The sequence below is a fragment of the Pinus tabuliformis genome, chromosome 4_1 (assembly GCF_031772625.1).
Source record: "Pinus tabuliformis cultivar Carrire ecotype Pingquan chromosome 4_1, CPIR1, whole genome shotgun sequence".
NCBI classification, from domain to species: domain Eukaryota; kingdom Viridiplantae; phylum Streptophyta; class Pinopsida; order Pinales; family Pinaceae; genus Pinus; species Pinus tabuliformis.
This window is the reverse complement of record NC_142303.1, coordinates 567,562,931-567,588,783: the sequence shown is the minus strand read 5'-3', so window position 1 is coordinate 567,588,783 and position 25,853 is coordinate 567,562,931.

Genomic DNA, 25,853 nt, shown 5'->3' with positions numbered 1-25,853 from the left:
TGTATACCCCAGATAGGAGAGGTGATGGACATAGGTTCTATTCTAGTTCTGGTTCTAACAGGTATCATTACCATCATCCTTACAAAAGGAGTGTCAGAGGATATTTTCTAGATGAGTTAAAGAAATCCAATCCACCTACATTTGATGGATATTTGAATAAGTCAGAAAATGCAAAGGCATTGTTACGTGGGATGAAAAAATTATTTGAGTTGCATGATTACATAAAGAACATGAAGGCTAGAATATCTATCTTTAGCCTCAAATGGAAAGAAGACACCTGGTGGGAAGAAGTGAAGCATGTTAAAGACAATAGGGAAAAGGAGTTGAGTTGGCATGAATTCAGGAGACTCTTCCATGTGCATTTGAGTTGGGCATTAATTTCAAGCTTGTTCATTGACTGTGGTATGCGCTAATTCACTCTTGCAATACACTGAGATTATTTTTGAATGTTGCGTTGAACTCCTGGTATGTTGGTCATTCCTGCATTGTGTTGGCTCGTACTCATCTTTGTGCGATGAAGCTATAAACTCTGGAAACTGTGTGTGTGTTTTAGTGTTGAATGTTAAGACCATGTTGAACTGTTAAATGTCGTGAATGGTATTGCGCTATATGTAGAATCTGTGGTATGTATGTTCAAATCCTTTGCTGGTGTAGTGAGTGTCGATCAACGTATCCTGGTCATACATATATATGAGGTATGGTTCATCAATTGAAATCCGAACCTATTCTTTGTGTCAAATGGTCAAGCTGCCGCTGATTGTCAAGATTGTGACTTAACGTTGGTGGAAAGTCCTACAAATTGGTTGAAAATTTGATTGAAATCATTACTGTGCACCGGTGGTGTCAAGTCGGATGCGATGAATCTGACGTGAATTTGGTTGGTATGTCAACATTATTGTGAAATGACGTGAGTTACATTGAAGTTTTTTATGGATTTGTTAAACAACTTCTTTTGAATGATGTATTGATATGAAGATTGATTGATATTTTGAATGGTGAGGTGTGATGGAACGTATGACGTGAGTTGCATTGAAGTTTTTTATGGATTTGTTAAACAACTTCTTTTGAATGATGTATTGATATGAAGACTGATTGATATTTTGAATGGTGAGGTGTGATGGAACGTATGACGTGAGTTGCATTGAAGTTTTTTATGGATTTGTTAAACAACTTCTTTTGAATGATGTATTGATATGAAGACTGATTGGTATTTTTAATGGCGAAGTGTGATGGAACGTATGGTGTTGTTTTTTAATGGTGAATAGTCATATATTAGTGCATTTGGTGCTCACATATGTTAAGTGGATTAGATTGAAGAGCCCTTTATGTGTTGGTTATGTTTCATGCATTAAAAAAATATTTATATGTTGAGCCATATGTAATGGACATATGATATATGAAGTGCGTTGAATGAAATAGATATGGAACATAATATATTAAGGAGTGGTGTCATATTATATTTAAGAGTGGTCAAATGTTATAATGCCTACATTAAAATATTTGTCTTTTATATGTTAAATCAATTTCTTACCTCATCTTTTATATGTTAAATCAATTTCTTACTTCTTACCTTATCAAGAAGCATAAAATAACGTTGTAATTATTTTGGAAATCAAAAGCAAATGATTTTTTTTATGCATCCACTCATCTCCATTGTGGGATTAGTTTTCTTTGGAAAATAGAACTATTATGAATGGTCTAGGAAGATAAAAGACACCTTGATCTTCAATGAGTTGTGAAAAGGAGTTTGTGAAGGAGAATGAGACAATGCATTGGAAAAGCCCACTTCAGACAAGGAGCTTGTCATTTAGGAAAAAAGGAACAACAAGGCCTATACCTTTATTGCAGCGTCAGTAAATGAAGAGGTAAGTCATAATATTTCACTATTTTCAAATGCCTTTGAAGCCTTAAATAAGTTGAAGGAATTATATGACTCAGACTCTAAGCTTGAAGGTGTTCAATTGATGATTATGTTGTTCAATCTTGAGTTGAAAAATGATGACCCTCTTGCCTTAGCATCAGAAATAAGATCCATCATGCATGACATAAAGGCCATTGGTGTTGAAATACATTTTCCTGTCATAGCCTATGTCAAGGCATTATATCCCACTTATTCACATTATCTTGAGTCATTGCAAGCAAGTGGAAAACTTAAGGAGATTACCTTCGACACTCTTGAAAATAAGTTTTTTGAAAGAGAGAAGGATTTTGGGAATAAGACAACTCCTCAGTATTTTGAAGAAGTTGTACGCCTTGCATAGGAAGAGAAGAATCATGCACAAGATTCTTCTAGAGGAAGAGGTAGTCGAAGAGGAAAAGGAAGGAAGAATTTTAGAAGTAGAGGGGACAAACATTTCCAAGTACAAAGGTTTGATCTTCATTGCATACAATGCAATAGAGATGGAAATGGTTCTTCCACATGTAAGAAATCTTGGGACATAATTGAGAAGGAAATAAATGAATAAAATGGTAAAACACTTGGTAAAGGGAAAGGAAAAGCACTTGAGTTGTGTGTTATGTTGTGGCACATTGCAACATTGGAGTAACTGAAGACTTATTCAATGCTTCACTTGCTTCATGGAAAGATGATTGGTTGCTTGATTCAGGAGCAACTTGTCACATGAATTTAAGAAGATATTTATTTGAAGATTTCACTGATAATGTTGATGGAGTAGTATAATTTGCAGACGAGTCAAAACTCAAGCCATCAGGGCTTGGCACCATCAGGTTCAAATTTCCTAATCTTTCAAATGCTCTTCTACATGATGTTCTATACCTCCTACAATTAAGGAGAAATTGTTGTATTTGGTCCACATCTGCTAGTAAGGACATTCCATTCACATATTTGATGGAAATGTTGAGGTCATAAAAGCATTAGATCACTCACTTGTCATGATTGGGATAGATGAAGAAAGACTTTTAAAGTTTCCAGGAAACTCTACTCATGTACACAAATTTTTGTACAGTCCTCACTATGATGAAGGTACATTTCCATCAAGTCTTTTATGGCATGCTAGATTTGGACACTTGAACTATGACAACCTTTGTTTGTTGAAGAAAAATGGTGTTATTGGGTTGCCTACAATTCCTAGGAAGATTAAGCAATGTGATCCAAATAGTATTTTCATGATTCTCATTCAAGAGCACATAGAAAAATTGAACTCATTCATTCTAATTTATGTCGCCCAATGCTTTTTCCTTCTGCAAATGGTAATTAATATATGATGAAATTTATTAATGACTACAACAAAATGTGTTGGATTTATTTATTGAAGAAAAAAACTAAATCTTTTGAAACATTCAAGAACTTTCATGCATGGATTGAAAATGATGTACAATCTCATATTGGCTCTATTATTATTGATAATGGAAAATAATATACTTCAAATGAATTTGAAAACTATCTTCACCAACATGGTATCAAACATCAAACAACTGTGCCCTATAATCCCTAAAAGAATGGAGTGGGTGAAAGAATGAACATGACAATCTTTAATATGTTACATTTCATGATGTTTTCCAAGAATGTTAAGATGATGTTTTGGGTTGATGCAGTTTTATGTGTTGTGTATATAAATAAAAGGTGTCCATCTAATGCTATAAAAAATAAGATTCCATATGAAATATGGTATGGCTACATTCCTTTGGCGAGGCATCTCAGTTTTTTTGGTTCCACTAGTTATGCCTTGATACTGAAGGAACAAAGAAACAAACTCAGTGCAAGGAGTCATAAATGTATCTTCTTTGGGTATTCAAACACCTCCAAAGCATATCGTCTCTATGATGAAGTTAATAAGGAGTTTATAATATCTAGAGATGTGATATTTCTTGAATCTTCCAAGTGTTGGACACAGATTGTCATTGATGTCAATATGGCAATATTCAAGAGGAGGAGACAGAGCATATCGAAGCCAAGAGGAGCAGACCAAATCGGAGGAGCCACATATATCAGAGAAAGAGGAGCCATATCGGAGGAGTGCCAGAGCAAGAGGAGCCATCAGAGGAGCTATCGGAGCATATCGGAGCAAGAGGAGCCATCGGAGGAGCTATCGGAGCTATCGGAGCATATAGGAGTTCATTTGATGGCGATCAAATGAACTACTAATATATACATGCCCAGACTTTCCATCAGAACGACGAGAGCATACACAGGAGCCATTTGACCTTCCAGATCAACGGTCCAGATGAAGCCGCAGAGGAGCGGAGAATCTTTGTTGCACTGACGAGATTGGATGTTATCGGAACTAACCAAGGAGCAATTGACATGGGAATAGTGCGATGAGCTGTGAGCCGTCCGATCACTAATCCGGATCGACGGTCCCGATCTAATCGGCGATCGGGAGATCGGAGGAGTGGAGCCTTTCGGGACTGCGAAGTGTAAGCTCCGACAGCTGGAGTCGAAAAGATCATAAATCCAAGCTGAAGGGTTCGTCGGGTCCGTGGGATAGATCATTACTTAATAGGTCACCAACAGAACTCGCCGAAACCTTTCCGGATTCGAAATCCATATAGTGAGGAGTGGTGAAAGGTGTCTGGTCCGATAAATAATTGCTTGCGAAGTGGAGAGCTCCGATATCCGGAGCCGAAGTCATATTAGAGAGCAGCCTAAAGGGAGATCGGGTCCGCTAAACCTTCGCTTTACAAATCCGCCGAAGCGAACCTGCCGATATCCCGGACCCGAATTCAATATAGAGACGGGAGTATAAGAAGGCGTCGGGTCCGCGTTCCGTCGGAGGATTGGGACTATTGTTTACAGCGAGTGCCGATATACATCGGACCCGAAACCAACATAGAAGGGAGTCTAAAAGGGCGTCGGGTCCACACCTCGTCGGAGGTCAGGGCTTAAGGGTTTATTGAGACCGCCGAAATCCAGACCCGCCGAAATTTATAAAGGCGGAATTATAAAGATTTGGAATCCGAGCATTGGAAGTAGAGTGGGGATTATATGGTTTTCGTGTATTGATATATTATATGATATATGGCCGCAGGGGTTAAGGCTTGCGGGCTTTAAAGCGCTCGGGTGGTGGCTTCTGATGGTTGATAAAAACGCTCGGGTGGTGGCTTCCGATGGGTGGTTATAAAGTGCCAATAAAAGGTGGCTTCGATTCCTAGTAAGTCCATGGTTATAAAAGGCTTTCGGCCTAAAGAACGCTTCCGATAAAGCCTGTAAGGTATTAACCACAGGTCAAGGGCCGAGTTTTATTTAAGAAAGGGGAGTTTGGGTTTTTCTACTCAGATTTTGGAACACTTGTATAGACAGAAGAAGCAAAGGAATGGAAGCCGAAGTGTCAAGCGATCAAGTGAGGAGGAAGCCAAAGAGCCAGCATGTAAGAGGAAACGAATGGACAGGGGCATGGAGCATATAAAAGCAGCAAAAACAGAGAACTGAAGTAGTTGTTGGTGTATGGTATAACCTGAGTATGAGAGAGTGGAAGCAGGAGAAGCAAAGGGGGCAGCAAAAGCAGTGGAAGCTGAAAAGAGTGCAGCAGCACACCAGTGTATACCAAAGAGGTTGGAGCCTCAGAATTAAACAGGATTGAAGTCCTTGGGATTTGGTGCTCCTAAGTCCAAGATTGGTGTCTTGGCAAAATAGAGTTGGTGCTCTGGAGGTTGGAGCCTCACCAAAGTCCAAGTTGGAGCTTGGCAACTGATTGCGACCATCTATTTATTGTATTTATTTTACTGCACAGTTATATAATAAAAGCATTGATTCTTGCTGTTCATTTTGTGCTCTGAATATACATGTTTTAACTAGTAAAACAATAGTGGGAAAAAGAAATACTGATTCACCCCCCTCTCAGTATTTCCAACACCAAGACTGGCAATGTTGTTGAGGGACAACTTGATCACTTGGATACATTCAGTCATGCAAAGTATTTTCAAGAGTTTGAGAATCAGATTCCAAATCTTGAAGGGGGGATCCCTATACTGGATCAATCTATGGAATATTCTTCTGAAGCTCTCTCTCCACCTGCATGAAGCTTCAACCACTGATGACACTGTTAGTGATGTGTTTGATGGAATTGGGAGACTAAATTTTGATTCATGCCCATCTTAGTCAACTGAGTAGCCTAGGCCATCTTACAAAGGTCTTGCAGAAATGGCTCACAAAGGCACTTGAAAGTGTTTGTCTTGATGAGGTTGGAAAGACAGGAACAAGAAGCTCAACCAGACAAAATGGAGGTGATGTAGACAATCTTAATTCACCGGTTGATATGGATGCTTCTTATGATTGTGAACTGAATTTGACTACAGATTTTGAACCAACTTCCTTCAAATAAGCCACTTCTCATGATGAATGGAGAGAAGCGATGTAGAAAGAATATGATGATTTGATAATTAATGGAACCTGGAAGCTGGTTGATCCTCCATTGGGAATGAAACCAATAGAATTCAAGTGGTCTTCAAGAACAAGTATAAAGCAAATGGCTTACTTGATAAGAACAAACCTAGAATTGTCAAAAAAGGTTTTTCACAGAAGGAAGGGGTCGACTATGAGGATAATTTTTCCCCCACAACAAAATGGGCTACCATCCAGACACTCTTTACCTTGGCAGCTCTGAACGTTTGGAAATTCCATCTAATGGATGTAAAAACTACTTTATTGAATGGATATATGAAATATAATGTTCTTATTACCCAACCAGAAGGATTTGTTGTGAAGGGTCAAGAATGAAAAGTATGCAAGCTTGTAAAATCCTTGTATGGCCTTAAGAAAACATGACGAGTCTTGTACGAGAAGTTAACCAAGCATCTTTTGAAACTCAATTTCAAACATTATGATCTTCATGATGCAAATTTGTTTGTCAAGAAAGTTAGAAAAACAATTATATATCTTGTGGTGTATGTAGATGATATTCTGATGACATGGAATAATGCAAGATACATTCCATCCATAAAGAAAGAACTCAAGAAATGTTTTGAAATGACAAATTTGGGCTATTTTCACTATCTTGGTATTGAAGTAACCCAACATCCAAAGTTTATATTCCTCCTTCAGAAGACGTACATTGGAGATTTGGTTAACTTGTTTGGCATGGCTGAGTGCAATCCTTTGACTACTCCAATGGAACAAACCTTAAATCTCACATCCATTGACGGAAAAGAATTTCAGGATGCAATGAAGTATAGAAAACTCATAGGAAGTCTCAACTACTTGACTATTACCAGACCATGCATTTCATTTGTTGTTGGAATCCTCTCTAGGTTTATGCAAAATCCTTGTGAAGGTCACTGGTCTGCTAAAAAAAGAGTTCAAAATTAGTCGAAGGGAACTCAATACTTTGGACTCAAGTATACACAGGTGGGTGACTTCATCTTGATTGGATACTTTGATTCAGACTTTGATGGAGATAAAGAAACCAGAGTATCTACTTCAGGTTATGTTATGAGTCTTAGATCAAGAGTTGTCTCCTAGAGGTCATGCAAACAATCAATTCCAATAGATTCCATAACTGAGGCATAATATGTGGCAGTGGCTAAACCAATGAAGGAAATTGTGTAGCTCAAGAAAATTCTGGAATATTTGTAGGAGAAACAAATGCATTCAACTCCCATTTTGATTAACAACACTTCTACAATAAAGTTGGCCAAGAACGCAAATTTCCATCATTGAACCAAGAACATTAATACAAAATACCATCTAATTCGACATCATGGTGAGGACAAAACTATCCACCTACAACATTGTTTGACAATGAGCATATTGTAGACATCTTCACCAAAGTGCTTGGAAGAGAAAAGTTTGAAATATTGAGAATGATGCTTGGACTCACAAGCATACCTTCAGATTGAGGGGAGGGAGTGATGTTGACACCCAATCTTTGGGATTAGGTAAATCCATGTAAATGCTGTAAATAGAGAAATAAAGGGAATTGGAAGATGAAGAGACATTGGGAGATGAAACCCAATATTCTTGCTCTCCATGTATTTGTGCATGTTCTTTCTTAATTCAAAATAACAATTCAATTCATGGAGTTACTCCTGTCCTGACAATAAGAGTAAAATTATCCATATAAAGCTCAAGCCCAACATTAATTAGATCATAAAATATAATCATAATTTATCTTTTAAAAGTAGTTGGTGCATTATGAAGCTTAAATGGTTAGAATTGATATGCAAATGTTCCCCATGGACAAGTGAACATAGTTTTGTCTTGATCCTCTAGAGCAATCTGAATTTGATTGTATCCACTGAATCCATCTAGGAAGGAGAAGTATTTCTTCCCAACAAGGGTATCAAGGAATTGATCTACAAATGGAAGAGGAAAATGGTCTTTTTGTGTGACCTTATTTAGTTCCCTGTAATCTACAAAAATCCTCTATTTTCCATTCTTTTTAGGGACTACAACCAATGGTGAAACCCACTCGCTGTCAGATATAGGGTACATAAAGTTGACATCAAGTAGTTTCTGGAGTTCTTGTTTGACTATGTCCCTAATATGTAGATTCAATCTTCTTTGTTCTTGACAAATAACACCTTAGCATCTTTTTCAATGTAAGTGTAGTGTGTACATAAATGTGGATCAATTCCTTTCATCTATGCATAATCCTAGGAAAAACCTTGTTTGTATTTTTGAAGGATTTATATCAGTTTATCATGTTGTAGGTTATCAAGATTGGTATTAGCGTTCAACATTTTTCCTGGTTCAATCTCAATAGGATATTGTTATGAACTGTTGTTATGGGTATGTGATCATTGTTTGGCTCTTCCATTGGATCACCTTTGGCTTCATTATCAAGTATGAATTTCAACATTTGACATGTTTGATGTCCTACAGTGGAGGGCTGACTGATAAAACCACTAATTGTGTCATCCTCACTATATCTCTTGAAAATAAGAACCTTGTAAATAGTAAGTTGAGAACACAATCTTCCTTCATCTTACTCAAGAGGAAGCCACTTAATATTATTAGGTAGTATGATGATTTTAGTAGATGGATATATAATAAGGCTCTTAATGGTGGTTCCTTCAGCAGTAGTTGTGCTACTAGTTAGACACCCAATGGATAAATCAACAATGGCAAGCCACAGTCTGCCCAATATAAGAGGGTATTGTTCCAACTTATTTCTAGGATTAAGGACCAAAATATCTACAAGATACTCCCAGGACTCTACTAAAACAATGATATCATCCAGGGTTCCTTCTGGATTTATCACAGATCTATCAGCTAACTCCAACATAGTTGACATTGGTTTTAATGTGTTTATTCCAAGGAGGGCACAAGTTTCAAGTGTTATGATGTTTATAGCAGCTCCTAAGTCCACTAGAGTATTTGGAAAGCTAAGGTGTTGAATCTGGATAATGACCAAAGGGTTTCTGGGATCATCATACTTAATGGGTATCTGTCTTCCTAAAATAAGGTCAGAAAGTTTTCCAATGACATGGATTGTAGGAGGGTCTTGTTTTTTCTTCCAGGTTTCTTGACACATAAATATTTGATAGTTTTAGTGTAAATAGGTATGTCTCTACTAGCCTAGAGGAGAGGAATTTCAATACATAGGTTTTGTAATTCCCCTACAAGATCAAATTCAGGATATGTAGATGGTCTTACTATGGCCAATAGCTATGGGATTGGAGGAGAAACATCTGTAACTTTATTGGGTTCTTATTTTTAGTGAATTTACCAGGTGATCCGAATAGAAAATGGCATCAACCCATGGTATTCATCTAACCATTTTATTCATCCACCCATGGAATTTACCCGTGGTATTGTAAGTGGCATCCACCCATGGTATTTATCCACCTATGGTATTGTAAGTGGCATCCACCCATGGTATTCATTCACCCATGGTATTTTCCCATTGTATTGTGACATCCACCCATGGTATTCATTCATCGATGGAATTTACTCGTGGTATTGTAACCGAAAAAGGCTATAAGTAACAAGTCGCATTTTGTAAAAGGACAGATTGTCCACCACAATGTAGCTTTCACAGTTATTCTCCGTTTTAATAAAAAAAATTCTTTGTGGTTTTATTTACTGTGTGTTCTCTTGTTTTCTTTCTGGCATTGCAATTTTTCAGATCTTGGGGGCTTGCCCCCAAGATCCATTTCAATTTTTTAGATCTTGGGTGCCTCACTCCAAGATCCGGATCAATGGTATCAAATTGAGGTTATGATTCCATGGGAATGAGGGTTTGATGCATATTTTAGTTTCAAATTTTGCAGAAATAATCAACAAACTTCAGGCACGTGCTACGTCCTCCACATAAAATTTTCTTGGGCCAAGTGGGATGAATTTTTCCTTTTTCATTTTTTTGCTGGAATGTTTTTGGGTGGCGAGTTTGTAGATCAGATATGAACTTTTTTTGTACAAAATTGATAAAATAAAATAACATATCTGGATTCCTTGTAGAAAGATACTCAAATTCAAGAAAAACATCGACCGAATCAAAGTTCGGACGAGGGAGATACCACTGATTTAAAATCAACTATTTTTCCAAAACTTTTGTGATGGTGGAATAGTTGTAGCGCGAATATGAGATTCTAGAGTGTCCAAATAAGGATTTTCAACACACGGAAGATGCAAAATGGTCATTCTGTTTCAGAGAACAGGTTATAATAAATTCTGAGTTATATTGACCCAGTTATGTCCATTTTAAATTTGGAGAAGCATTCGTAGTGGGTTCCCTTTGGAGACGTGCCCCCCCATCCCACTTTAGTAGGCACCTGCTTCACATTCATTAATTTCAGCATAGAAGCATCTAGCTTGGGTTCTTTGGAAATGTTCCCTCCCACCCCAGGCTATGTAGGCATGTGCTACTTACAATCAACATCATGGTTATGGGACAACCGCACAAAATCCTCGTCATCGAAGTCCATTTGCTAGGTCGCACACTGTTAGTATCACAGTTGGTCATAAGCATTACATGGCATCTCTATCCTCGGATCTTCGTTTGTCATGGTTATGGGTCATCCAAAAACCCACACTTCATCAAAGTCCATTTGCTAGGCTGCAGATTGTTAGTATCACAGTTGGTCACAAGCATTATAGGGTATCTCTATCCTCGTATCTTCGTTCATCATGGCTATGGGTCATCCACAAACCCACACTTCATCGAGGTCCATTTCCTAGGCCGCACACTATCAGTATCACAGTTGGTCACGAGAATTATAGGGTATCTCTAAAAATCCTCAGACCTTCGTTCATCATGGTTATGGTTTAACCACATAAAACCCTTCTCTTCAATGGCTCTTCATATTCAACAAAGGCTTCGTAGGAGGGAACTTCACACAATGGGGACCATTGTTTCTTAAGGAGGGAGGAATGATCCGAATAGAAAATGGCATCAACCCATGGTATTCATCCACCCATGTTATTCATCCACCCATGGTATTATAAGTGGCACCCACCCATGGTATTCATTCACCTATGGAATTTACCTATGGTATTGTAACCGAAAAATACTATAAGTAACAAGTCACATTTTGTAAAAGGACAGATTGTCCACCACAATGTAGCTTTCACAGTTATTCTCCATTTTAATAAAAAAAATATTTGTGGTTTTATTTACTGTGTGTTCTCTCATTTTCTTTCTGGCATTGCAATTTTCAGATCTTGGAGGCCTCCCCCCCAAGATCCATTTCAATTTTTTAGATCTCGTGAGCCTCCCCCAAGATCCGAATCACTAGGTGATTCTATTTTAGTGATAGTCATGGTCAAAGGGGATTCCTTGGGGGTTCCTCTGGAAAAATGGTCCTCCTAAATCTTAAGCGTAGCTCACTACATTCTAAGGAAGGAGGACAACAATCAAAAGTATCAAGGATTTCTAGAAGTTGTAGAAGCCTATTATTTGTATTTGGATTTGGTTATGCAGGTAGATGAGGGCATAACAAAGGTAGGCCATTCGAAGATAACTGAAGTTGTAGTTTTAAAGGTTGTAGTGATGGTTGTGATTCAGACAACGTAGCCAATGATTGATTGATTGGACTAAATGGGCGCTGTCAGTTTTGGGACAACATTATCCCTTGAGTAGGTTGGTTTGACCATTATGAGGGATATGAATTGCTTTACGAATTCATCCATGGTGTTGTAGATTATTGTTCATTCAACCAAGAAGGTCTAGGAAATGGTTGATTTAACCGCAGTGATGGGGGATATTTCTAATTTTCCAGGTGGTATTGGAATGTCATTGACCTTTCCAAGTTAGTCCAAGAATCTATTGTTGATTAAAGTGTCTATGAAAAAACATGGAAGGGTCCTGAAATGTATCTGTAGGATAGGTTTGCCACTATTTCTGCTTTTCTACGAAATACACAGGTTATGGCTATTCTTTAGATTCCTCAAATACAACCTTCAATCTAGGAAGAGAGGGACAATCATCAATTGAGTGTTCTTTAGTATAGATAGCGCAAATATCAACTATATCCAATGGGCATTCCCTATGACCATGCTTCCATCGACAATTAGGGTAGAAAATTGTTAATGTCTGTTCTCCTTCAGCATGCTTTTGCTTCACCTGCAAGACGTCCAATTGGGTAGTCAGTGTGCTTAATATATCAATTTTAAAATCTTCTAATGGATTACCAATTTCTACACACATGACTCCTACGCCTGTAGTTCTATTCGTTCTGCTGAGTGGATCACGATTTCCAATCTTAGTCCTTGTGCTCCCATGTGAACATCTGATATAAAATTTCACAATATAATCATACTCTTCTTTAGAAATACCGCCCTACCCCATTAGGTTAATTGTTTCTATCTACTCGAGCTTCATTTCCTAATTAAGGTAATTTTTAGTACTTCTATAGGTAGAGTGGTGTATGACAACCTTTGCAAATTATATTGGAACCTCTCTATATATTCTTCTAAGGTGTCATCTTCCTTAAATGTCATTTTAAATATTTCTTCCTTTATATGTTCAAAATCGACAATAATCTTGATATTTGGTAAGAAAGGGTTGTTTCATCTGATCCCATGAGTCAATGGTATCGCCTCCTAACCCCATGAACCAATGTAGTGATTCTCCTTTTAGAGTAGAATGAAAAAACTTTAGTTTTGGGGGATCAGTGATGTAGTCATATCTCCAACATAGAATATCAAATTCAAATAAGAATGTGTCCGAGTCTCTGGAGGTCATGCCATGAACGTTTGGAAGGTTTTGAAGTGGAATAGCCTTCATGGATGCATTGGCTTGTGGATCGATGATAGGATACTCTATGGTCAAAGTTTGTGTTCCTAATACCTACCCCACTATTTGATTAAAAATATACCAATAACCCTCAGGAATCCCAAAATAAGAAGGTACTACCTAAAAAAGCTTGGTATGGTGGTGAGACTCTGAACCATGTCTAGGCTTGAAAACACTATTTGAATCAAGCATTTCAATTCCCTCTTTCATAATCAGTGTCGTAAGAGGCTCCTTCCTAGGAGGTTGAGGGTCTAGATCACTCGTTTCACCTCTTACTTCCTTTAAATTATGAGAGTACCCCTCAATATTTCTAAATGCTTTCTTGATAAGTCTTGAAAGCTTTGCTCAGATCCCACTATTCTATTGTGAATCTCAGTGTCAGCTACAATAAATTTTTTTTCTACTGGAGGGGAAATAACAATATAGCCCTTACTGGATACTGTTTGGGGGCGTACTGAGGCTTGAGATCTAAATTTTCGGATGATTTCGTCTATAAATTTCATTCATCCAAGGCCAACTTGACCCTGGCTTTTGGTACTTTTTGAAGTGTATTTTTGATCTATTTCTGTCTGATTCCTACCTCTAATTTTCTTCCTAGTGATGCATACTAAATAACCTAAATCTATCAACCGATGGCAGACACCACCACAAGTTTCTTTTTACCAGGGTGTGTGCATAGGTTCTTACCTTCCATCTTTAATATCCAACCCTCAGGGAGTCAGGTATGCAACTAAATACAATAACACTCTCTTTTGACAACCTCCCCGACAATGATGCCAAAATATTGGGTCAATTAATTGTTCTAAAGAATCAACTAACTACCACACATTAAATTATCAACCCGAGGATTTGTCTGGTTATTTCAAGGTTGTCTGCAAAGTATATGCAAGAGATGGTTCTAAAACTAATGCTAACTAATTCTTTAAAAACAAAAAAATTAACTAGAATGAAAGATCTATTTATAATGCATATCAAGATCTGCTCATTCAACTTGTCCTGACGATGAACCACACTAGTTGTCAAAACATGTCGACAAAAATATCTCTATCTGATTTTCGCTGAAGATTCTTCTCAAAATAGAATGAAAGAATCAATTCCTAACTTGAAGCATGCATTCAGAAGATATATCTTTCAGGAAAACCATATTCTCTAAAAACCATTCAAAGATATCGAATTATGATCACTCCTAAACTAGAAACAATAAGAAGATTTGTGTAATGTTATGCTACTTCTTAGGAAATAACAATTGCAAAATTAAAGGAACAACACTAGAAAAGTATACTCATGAAAAAGGAAAGAAGAAATAGCAAAACGAAAAGAAAAAATAGTATCAAAGCACCAACAACTGAGACATAACCTCTAGGAAAGAACAATAAAGGAACAACAATTACAAATTAGCTTCTAAAGGAACAATATCTACAATCAAGATTATGACTATCAATCATTAAGGGTATTTTGAGGTCTAAAATGGGCCTGCCAAGAAAAATTTATGACAAAAATAAACTTTATAACAATCAATAAGATTCATGGTGATGATGTCAACCATGGGGGATGATTCACCTTTTTTGGACTAAAAAGGGAAAAAGATTAAAAAATAATAAAATAATAAAACTATTTTTTCAACTTGTCTTTTCAACTTACCTCTCTAAGTTTTTACTCAAATTTTGAGTGGGAGTACTCATTGGATGCAAAATTTAATTCCTCGTCCAAGGAGTACCCATGTTGCATACTTTTGATGGACCCTGCTACATGAAAAATGAGAAATACATGGAAACCCGTTATTAAAAAACGTTTTTCGTGTAGCAAGACCCATCGAAAGTATGCAACATGGGTACTCCTTGGATGAGGAATCAAATTCTACATCCAACTTGTGTTTCCACTTGAAATTTGAGTAAACCCATAGGGAGATAAGCTGGAAATACGAGTTAAAAGAATAGTTTTTTTCCCCCTCTAAACTTTAATGATGTAATATAATATTATTTTATTATTTCCACTATTATTTTATAATTTCCTTAGAAGGCCCATTTTAGACCTCAAAATTCCCCTAATGATTATCTTTTCTCAAAGGAAACACACGATTTACGGCTAATCTGGAAGATAAATGATCGATGAAAGAAGATAAAATGCAAACTTAATAAGTAAATAAAGACAATGCCTCATCTAGGAGTGGGCATGAACTACCAGAGTCAAACTGCCTTGTAGAAAATATCAGAACATCGGATTAATTCTCAACATTGAAAACTTTGTATTATATTATGAAAACGATTATTGTCAATTCTTTTTAGCAAGTCTATCAGATAGATGAAAAATTTAGAAAAAACTCTTTTTTCGAGACACAAGCCCTTTGTCTTTATACTACAGTTGAGGGAGATAAAATAGTAAATATTTTAACAAAGAGCGATCCTAAGAATCTAAAGATTCTCAGGATGCTCGTTTTTAGTTACAAAGAGTCTTAATATTGCCTAGACAAGAAAATCAAGGGCCTTGCCACTAACAATTTTTCTTAAATAAGAATCAACCTCGCTTGATCTACTACGATTCGTTGGAAACATCATCACATTATACCAATTTTACCATGGACAATTTGGAAACAACATCAAGTATTGGTTGTCCTTGATACGTCACAAAATCTGTGTTCATAATGAAGTTTCAACCATGAATAATTAACACTTTTATAATCAAAATAACAAATTTAGAAGGAAAAATAATAAAAGTGAACTAATTCTTTCCGGGTCCTATGTTATACCAATTAATATATCATAAATATGAGAAAAAAACAAGAAAAAAACATTAAAACTAAGGAATAGGATAAGAAAATCATGACAATTGTGAGGCCCAACAATTGGGATTAAGCAAAGAGTGTTCATGAGTGACTGGGAATTTGTGCAAATTTCCAAAGCTCTCAGATGAAGGAATGGGTACAACAACTCTAATTCCGCATTATCAAATACAAACTAAAGATAAATGTCCTTTTCAATGGATGGTTTTCTTTCCAGTTTCTTCATTCTGAGGAGGTGGAGAAAATTACAACTCTTCCATGGGTAAGGGGCCAGGGCTTACTATCTCTCAAACACTAGTTCACATGTTTCAATCTATTTAAGGAAGTCCCAAGGAGGAAGTTATTATGTGTTAAAATTATTAAACTTCCTTTGGAGTTGTGGTCCTGTTAGGAAATTATGGTGACTGTGAATTCCATAGGCAAGTTGTTTTTTGGAGGAAGATAGCTTGGGGGTTTTGGATAAAATAATTGCATGGGTTTTGGTCGATGTCGATTTCATTGGTGGTTTCCCAACAAAGATTGATCTGATTTGGGGTTCTAATTATTTTTATCAGTGGATCAATTTTTTGGGTATCCCATTTCGGTGTTTGGGATTCCACTTGACAAGGAACCTCATTATAACTTTCCCTCAAAGATATAGGGTAGCTTGATGACCATAAGCTCTTCATGGTGCTGCGAGGTATGACTTTTCAGATCCCACTAAAATGGAGACATCTCTAGTTGGGAAATCTACTATGAAAGGATGTTCAAGTCTAGTTACTGATTTTCATGATCCATCATTTCCTCCTAATGATGTCATTGCAGAATTTTTTATAAAGCATGTGGATTTATCTGTGCGAAATTGTTAGGATTGTGAGATTTTTTGCTCTATTTCTCAATTGAACCCTATGATTAGGGAGGGTAATCATGGGGTTTCTGCAATTTTTTATTCTTTTCTTTTTAAAGTTTAGTTTCTTGGTTCTCATACTCAAATTGTTTAGAGCTATTCTCGGAGGCCCTAGTTATTGACTTTGGGGCTGGGCATCATAGCCATTCTAAAAATATCATATCTTGTCCTATTTGTTTTAGATCCTTTTCGGGGGTTCCTTCTACTCCTAATTTTATTGATTATGATATTGAATTTTTGAAACATAATTAGTCTCTAGAGTTGGAACCACTTACTATTCGAAATTCATTTTTCCCTATGAAGGGTTTACACATTAAACATAGTTCTAGGAAGAACATCATTGTTAGGAAGAAATAAGGGACCAAATATAAGAAGGTGTCCTCATGCTCTCATTTATCATCTTCCTTGGCCAAAAATTTATAGGAGGTTCGAAACGATCCTTCACTATTTGTTTCCGTGGATTATGTTTCTAGTGTTGTTGATTCTCAAGTCCTTAGAGGGAAGTCAACTATATATAACCCGCCTTCATGATTATTATGTAAATTAACATGCAGGGCTTGGGGAATGTCCCTAAAATATTCTCCCTTTGCCGTCTTATTCAACTATATAGGCCCACAATCATCCTTATCTAGGAGAATATGGTGCCTTAGAAGAAGGATTGGGCCTATTTGTTAAAATTATGTCTCGGCTGGAAGGTTTGTTTGACAAGTGCAACTAGACATTCTAGGGGATTATTTGCGGTATGGGACTCTTGAGTCATTAATTTTCAGGCGTATAACTCTTTTGCAGGGATGATTCTTTTAGTCTTTACTAGAGGCTCTAAATTTAACCTTCATATTCTCAACGTTTATGCTCCTTATTCTTTGAAACTGGTCTTCTATAATTGCTTGGACAATTGTGGTTTGTTTAAGATTGACTCCCTCGTTATGGTGGGAGATCTAAATTTGGCAGTGGTTGCAGATAAAATATGGGGATCAAAATATAAGATGGATAAGATGGGGGCCTATTTGAAGGAACTTTTTGCACAAAATATGTTAGTGAATATCAATCTAGATATGAAAATGAAAACTTGGAGGAGTGATTGTATCAGATTAGATGGGATCTCAAAATGGTTGGATCATATTTTAGTGCACACAAGTTCGATAGAAAGTCTGGGAAATATGCAATCATGGGTTTCCCCTTCCTTTATTTTAGGCCACAATCCTAGTGGCTAGAACCTTTCAAATTTAACCATTCTTGGCTTAAGGACAAGGCTTTTGAAGGGTTGGTATGATATACATGGATAAATCCTATTATTTATTCTAAGACTACTAGGATGGATCTGGTATGCTACAAGTTATCAAATTTGAAGGAAGTGGTGTGTAGGTGGGAACGAGGAAAAAAAGAGAATATATAAGAATTAATTTCAATTGACATTAAATTGAACGAATTATTTGATCCATCTGAAATATAATATTTTTTCAAAGTAACAAATCATAAGATCATGGTTCTTGAGAGTCATAAGTGTCAAATATTAAGGTATCAAGACGAGGAATAACGATTGAAAAGTCGTGCTGTCTGGATTGCAGAAGGGGACAACAATACTATTTTTTCCATAATCATGCCACTAAAAGGAGGAAAGAGAATTTTATTTGGGGTCTATTGGATGGTGAGGGAAGGTATATTACTTCACAAAATGACTTACAACATGATGCTATGCATTATTTTGGCAACCAATATCGACCAAGAAAGGTGCTAGTATAGAAATCCAGTTGAGATTCATCCAATTGCTTCCGCAAATGTTCAATGTTGATGAAAGTGATTATAACTGTAGCCCAATCTCATATGATAAATTGATAGTGGTTTTAAATTCATTGGACAATGATAAGATCCTGGTACTAGACAGGTGGATGGTTGAAGTATTCGTTCACTTTATGGACATCATGGATTAGGATCTTATTTATATGCAAGAGGAGTCACAGACTCTATGTTCTATCGCTAGTTCTCTTCATGCTACATTCATTGCACTTATTCCAAAAGAGCCTAACACATCTACTTTTTTAGATTATATGTCCATATTTCTCTAAGATAATACATATAAAATTATTTCTAAGATCATTTCCTTACGGATTAAAGCTTCATTGTCAAAATTCATTTCTCTATAGCAGTTTGGATTCCTGGCCAACAAACAAATACAAGATGCGTTGGCTATTACCCAAGAATGCTTACACTCTATCAAGGTAAGAGAGAAGGATGCATTCCTAATGAAAATTTATTTTATTAAAGCATGTGCTTGTGTTGATTGAGAGTTTTTAAGACCGATTTTGCATAGGGTTCATCTTTTAGTGTGAGTGGTGAGCTATATAATGGAATGTATCACCTCGGTAAATTTTGTTGTCTTAGTTAATGGGGTTCCTGCATGCTTCCGTAAAGAAACGAGAGGCTTAAGATAGGGATATGCACTCTTCCATCTCTTAGCCCTGTTGGTCATTCAAATAGATTGAATAGAAAGATTTCGAAGGCATGTTCTAGTGTTATAATTTCTAGATGTAGGATCACTAAAAATATATCCATTATTGACATCATGTTTTTGGATGATGCCATTTTATTAGGGGATATTTTTGTTTATGAATGGAAAAATTTATATCAGATTCTTTTCTCCCTTGGAGACACTTTGAGCCTCTATATGAACAAATCTAAATATACTTTGATTGCAACATCCCTAGATGAGGTATTGATATTGGAAATTTCTAAAATTTTTGATATAAAGGCTATTCCAATGGATTGTGGTTTCAAGTACCTCATATATTTTATAAAACCTAACAAATATGGTATTAAAGATTGGGAATGGATGATCAAAAAATTTGAGAAGAGATTGTTGTTGCCGTCTCATAAATGGCTTACTATGGGAGGGAGATTGGTTCTGATTCAATTATTGATGCAAAGTATCTCAATCTATTGCATCCATCTCTTTATGTTGCCTAAAAGCATCATCAAGTGAATGAATTATTACATCTCAAAATTCATATGGGAAAGAACAAGGGATCTTAATAAAATCAATCTTCTGTGACTTGAGGAGATTTCTCGGTGAATACAAGCTAGAGGATGGGGTATAAAAAATACTAAGCAATTTGGATGGGCTATGCTGATAAATAATTTGTGGTGAGATTTGAATGGAAATGGAATTTGGCAATAGATCATCAAAGAAAAATACCTAAGAAATAAGCCTTTTGTGTCATGTATTAAAGAAGGGTCTCAGGTACACAATTAGATTTCATATATATGGAAGAGCATGATAAAGTTAAAACACTAGTTGATATGGAATATAATATGGGAGATTGTCTTAGATTCTATGTTGGATATCATTTTGGATCCTATTAAAGGTTTTATTTGGGATTACTCATTATCTACCCCACTCATCAGGTACATTCATGGGAAAGGGCTCTGTTTTTTAAATCAAATATATGTGGCACATGATTTCTTTTCTATGACACATCTATGGACTGAATTAAGGGAGTTTGGCTTATTCAGGGAGTTGGTTGATGCTTGGGAAATGTATATTCACTCTATCAAATAATGTTGATTTCCTTACATGGGATGGAAAACTTAACAAAGGATACATATTGGTCAAAGATGCATATATTTATATATCTCCTATTTGACATGCTTTAGTGGATCATATTTGGTTTCAAAAAATCTAGAAGTGGGAGCTCCCCCTCAAGCTCAAGTGATTTTCATGGCTAGTTTGGTAGGACAAAATATTAACATGGGACAATTTAATTAAGAGAGGCTTCATAAGACCCGTGAGGTGTGTCTTCTATAAATAAAAAAATAAATGTGTGGTGCACCTTTTCCTTGTCTGTCCTTATGTGGCCTTAGTTTGGTCTAGGGTTTTGAGCATTCTTCATATTTTTGTTGAATGGGATAATAGTTCAATAGAGGCTTTCTTTTTGTAGTGATTCTTGAACTATAAGGAATACTTTCCCCTCCCCTTTTATATTCTTTGGGGAATATGGAGATGTCGGAATGCACTTATTTTTATGGTGTTTCAAAAGAAATTAGAAATGAATGTTTGAAGATAGCCGCATGTTGGGACAGGGTCCCCTAGGGTCAATTTTGGGGCAAAATCCCAAGTTTTGGGGCAAAAATCCCAAGTTTTGTTGTATAAAATGTAAATTCTCTACAAGTTGTGGTTGCGAAGTGTGTAGATATTAAAGTGTCATAAAGGGTTTTACCCTTATTTTATGTAAGTTGAGCCAGCTTTTGAAGATCTACCCATGGTCCGTGGACCATGGGATTTTATAAATAGGTGTGTCTTAGGATGTCTATGATAGATATCAATGATGAAGATGAATGTAATGGGTCAGTAGAAGAAAGAGCAAAGAAGTCTTAGAGTAGAAGAGAGGCTCTGTAGATGTGTGCATAGAAGCATAGAGTAGAGTCCGCAGCTCAGTGCGCAGGGAAGTCTTGAGTTTGTAAGCAGAAATGAAGTATTAATAAAGAGATTATTCCAGAAATTCCTATGCTTTGTCCATTTACTTCTGTTATGAATGAATGTGCTTTATGTTATAATGAATGATGGGTTTATGAATTAATACTGTATTGATGCGTGACTTTACATAATTGATGTTGTTATATGAATGCACTTAATATTAACTGTTTACATGAAGCATATCTTATTGCATGTTAAAGTTATCCAACGCTTAAACCGATCGGAGAATTCTTAGGTCAAGAGTAATCTATGAGGCGCGTAAGTAGTTGATCTACCTATTCAGGGTCCGCAAAAAACAGTCATAGAGATTCACGAAGGTCTAGGGGTTGATTAAAGGAAGTTATATCAATAAGCCTTAAAGGCTTATTGATCTGCGTGAAGGCAGGTTTAGGGCATAAAATGACATTACACTAATCTCTAGGTGCAGAAACTTGGTTCCAACATCTCCCCATACTGCTTTGGGTGACACTTCAGTCCGTGCTCCATGGATTGATGCTGAAAGGGCCACTAGTGTAGGGATTTGTTTGGAAAAACTAACTCTGAACCTAGGTCAGGACCCACTAGGCCAACATCGCATATTATAATGACATTATGCATAAATCAAAGAAGATCTGAATGATATATATCCAACTCTTGGAAACTTGGTCTAGATATCCTGTTGGTTACTTTGATGGGGTGACATCCAACAATGTTTGTGGAAGTGGGGCATATATTATTTTGGAGTCTAGTAATTTTTATTACTTTGATTGGAACAATGGGGTTGGTTTCAATAATTGAGCTAAAACTATTGCTCTTTGGGGAGTCTTATTCTGTGTAAAATGGTTGTCCATTGAGACCTTGGATGTTTATGCAAATTCAAAAGTGGTTATTGATTGGGTGCTAAGAGGTCAAATTTTGTGCTACCCATGCTTATAAATTTGTTGAAGCACATTAGAGTATTGATTAGTGTTTTTCAGAGACTGACATTTTCACACATTTACAGGGGGAAATTCTATAGCAGATACACTATCTAAGGAGGGATGCAACAAGTTGTTAGGGGAGATCACTTTCTCAACATTTTCCAATGATACTCTTCAAAGAATAGGGAGAATATATGTTTTATAGACAACCTTATATTTTTTGTATTAGTCAACATAATATATATTTATTTTCCTTTTTAGATATGGATGGAAACATTTTTAATGCCATAAAGACAAACTACATAGTGTGATAAAATGATATATCTTATAGGAATTTTATTTTGAAAGTAGATGGAGATTTACAATTATAGGTGTATTAATTGAAAATTGTAGAAGTGTCTTTTGGTGTTTAGGTATTCCAAAACTTAGATATTTTGAGATATGGAATACATCTTGGAAATTACACATATGCAAACAGCTTTTATTTTAATAGAAGCTTGTTGGTTTTTTTCTTCTTCTCATGAAAAAAACAAAAAAAACCCAAAAAAAACAACACTATATTTTTATGTAAATACAAATTTCAGAATATTTTGAAAATCAAGTAAACATGTGCAAACAAATTTTTATCAAGTAAACATGTGCAAACAAATTTTTATGACTACATAATTCAAATAGAAACTGTGTTCGTACGTATTAAAATGATCATGGAACGCAATTTGGGGTGTTATGAACATAACGCTTTACCTTGTGATGATTTGTGTCTAAAACCATTACGAACCCATCATTGGCTTTTACCATTTCAGATATTTTGAAATTACTTCTTAATGAGGAAATCCTCTTCACAAATAAATGGCAGTACTACATTTTGATGAGGTTTATTTACAACTAATGTAATTCAAATATTTTAAGGCCATTGAATTGAAAATAAAGGATGCATTAGACTTCTTTCAAATTGGAAAGATTTATATATAGATAATAGAAATGTCTTGGGAATTAACATATTTATTGTAATATTTATAGATTTTTTGAGTTGTATAGATGCATAACATTTGTATACACAATTTATCTGGGTAGTAGTAGTTTTCATCTTCTTAACTTTAACTTTTATTCAAAGTAAATTAAGAATCGTAAAAATAATTGAGCCAAAATAATATAATAATATCACCTATGTCACAAAATTATGGTATTTATATTGTGTATTAATGTAGTAGTTTTCAAATTATTTTTTTGTCAAAATAATTAAGAATTGCAAAAGTAAATGAGCCAGTAAAACATAATGATAGTGTTTATGCTTGATACAGAGTTTTATTTTTTTGGATATAAGGAAACAAGTTAATGGCCCAAGACCTAGAGGTATCTAGTAGGAGTGAAACCCTGCTCTCTTACAAACCACCAACATATTATTCTAGGAGATGTAGTTTTCCTTGAATAACAATGATGATTCAACCTGCATTCATGGACAATAGCCAATAATAGTTGTTTCCACTATTGGTTTGACAACTGAGTTATGATAATTTTTATATATTCTAGGAGACGTGGTTTCCCTTGAATAACAATGATGAGTCAACCTGCATTCACGTACAATAGCCAGTGATATTTGTTTCCAGTGTTGGTTTGACAACTGAGTTATAATAAGTTATATATATATATATATATATATATATATATATATATATATATATAGATGACAAAACTATGGTATGCTTTTAATCAGATGAAAGACATTCCTATTCCAATATTTCCACCCACAAAAATGCAAAACACATATATTGATGATAATTAGAAGGGAAATACCTATAATAAAATAATTGTTTGGCAACATTTCTTATTGATAATAATCTTTGCACTTCATTATTTCGCTATCAATTCCATGTTCTTTTTTAATAATAAATTTGTTATTTAAATGTGTAAAGATAGAAATTAAGTGGAGAATTCAAGAGAGGGAGAAAAGGAAGATTTTATATGATAGTCAACATTTTTAATGTTATCTAGGGATCAAGTTCAAATAAACAAAGGAACATACAAGGAGTAAATGGAGTGGGAAAACAATGTCTGCAAAAATTTACAATATTGTTAAACATATACATGGAATAAACAGGATATGAAGGATAATTGTGAGATACATTCTATTAACAAGATTTACATATAAATACAATTCCTTATGACCCTTTGTTTTCACATTCCAAGTGGTATTTTGTACTCTAGTGATTTTTCAACTTCTACACAATAACCCTTGGCAGATTAGGTATCCAACATTCCCCCCCTTAATTTGAAGGGGTATATACGAGTTGAAGAAGAGATTTCTAATACAAAAGTAACAACTAATGGTTGAATGCGCACTCAGAAAATATTTTTAGGTGGGAGAACTCAAGGTCTCAACCAGTAGTGGTTTAAGCATGACCACCAATGCTGGAATGCTTAGTGAAATTCTTGGAACTCTTCCAAATATGGCAAGGAGATGAAGTCATCTGTTAGACAAAATTGTGCTCCCATTTTTTTCAAAGGGAGACCTTTGGGTCTCAACCTGGAATGCTTAATGTGATTCCCGGAACTCTTCCAAATTTTGCAAGAATTTGAAGCCTTCTGCTAGACGAAGTTCTCCTTAATGCTTTGAAGAGGGAGACCATCAAATTGTAAAAGGGAGGTCTTCAACCTACAGAAAAAAAGGGAGAACCTCAACCTGAAAAGGGAGATCTCAACTTGCAATGGTTTAAGGAAGGCCGCCAACCACAGTCATGCTCAAGGGCTTCTGTGTCTTTGGCTAAAACTTTGAATTTGGGTATGGATGTCTATGGCTATAGGCCCAGGAAGCAGGTTTAGGTTGTGGCTCAGGCTCGCTTGATTTATATTTGAAACTTGTAGGTGATCATCAATTCCCCTCTTGTCAGATACAAGGTGAGAATATGAAGATAACTAAACTACAATACTTTTTGAGACTTGAGAAGAAATTATATGATATGATAAGAATATCTTCTTGGCAGTTGAAGCCCATTTCCAAGAAGCAATCCATCCAAGTAAAATGACAAGTAAATGCTGCAATATTAGTTTAGTTACTACCAATAAAAATTAGGTACAACTAATATTCAAACCTTTGACATACGTATACGGTTTTTTCAATCTTCTGACTTTGTTGTATCTCTCCTTGGTCGCAGTATATGCTTTGAAAGCATCGAATTTGTATTTTAGTTGTGTTGCAACTCTAAAAAGGTCATGGAAACTCTAACCACAGTAGAAGACTCCGCTTGAAAAACTAGGCTCATAAGATTTTATAGAGTTGGTAGAATTTTATGTTGATCAGTGTGGAAGTTGAACTCAAATATCCCATAATCAAAATCACTAATTCCCACACCCATGAAACAAGGAAAATGCTAAAAAAATGACAAGTAAAGTGGAATTATAGTCTGGCAATCACAAAAAAATGGAAGCATTGTTGGAGTAGGAAAAACGTTAAAGTGTTGATACTAGGAAACTCATATGAGAAACACTCGATGCGTATTGTATGACCCTATCTCATGGTTCATATGTAGTAAAGAGAAGGACAAGAACATGGTCATAATGGCAAACAGGGGAAGGTGTGACTATTAATGTGAATTAGGAGCAGGTCCTTTAGCGATGATGGAGGTGAAATTGTTGTACATGACTTTGCATATGCAATAGCATGCATTGAAAAGAGGGGTATTGTTGT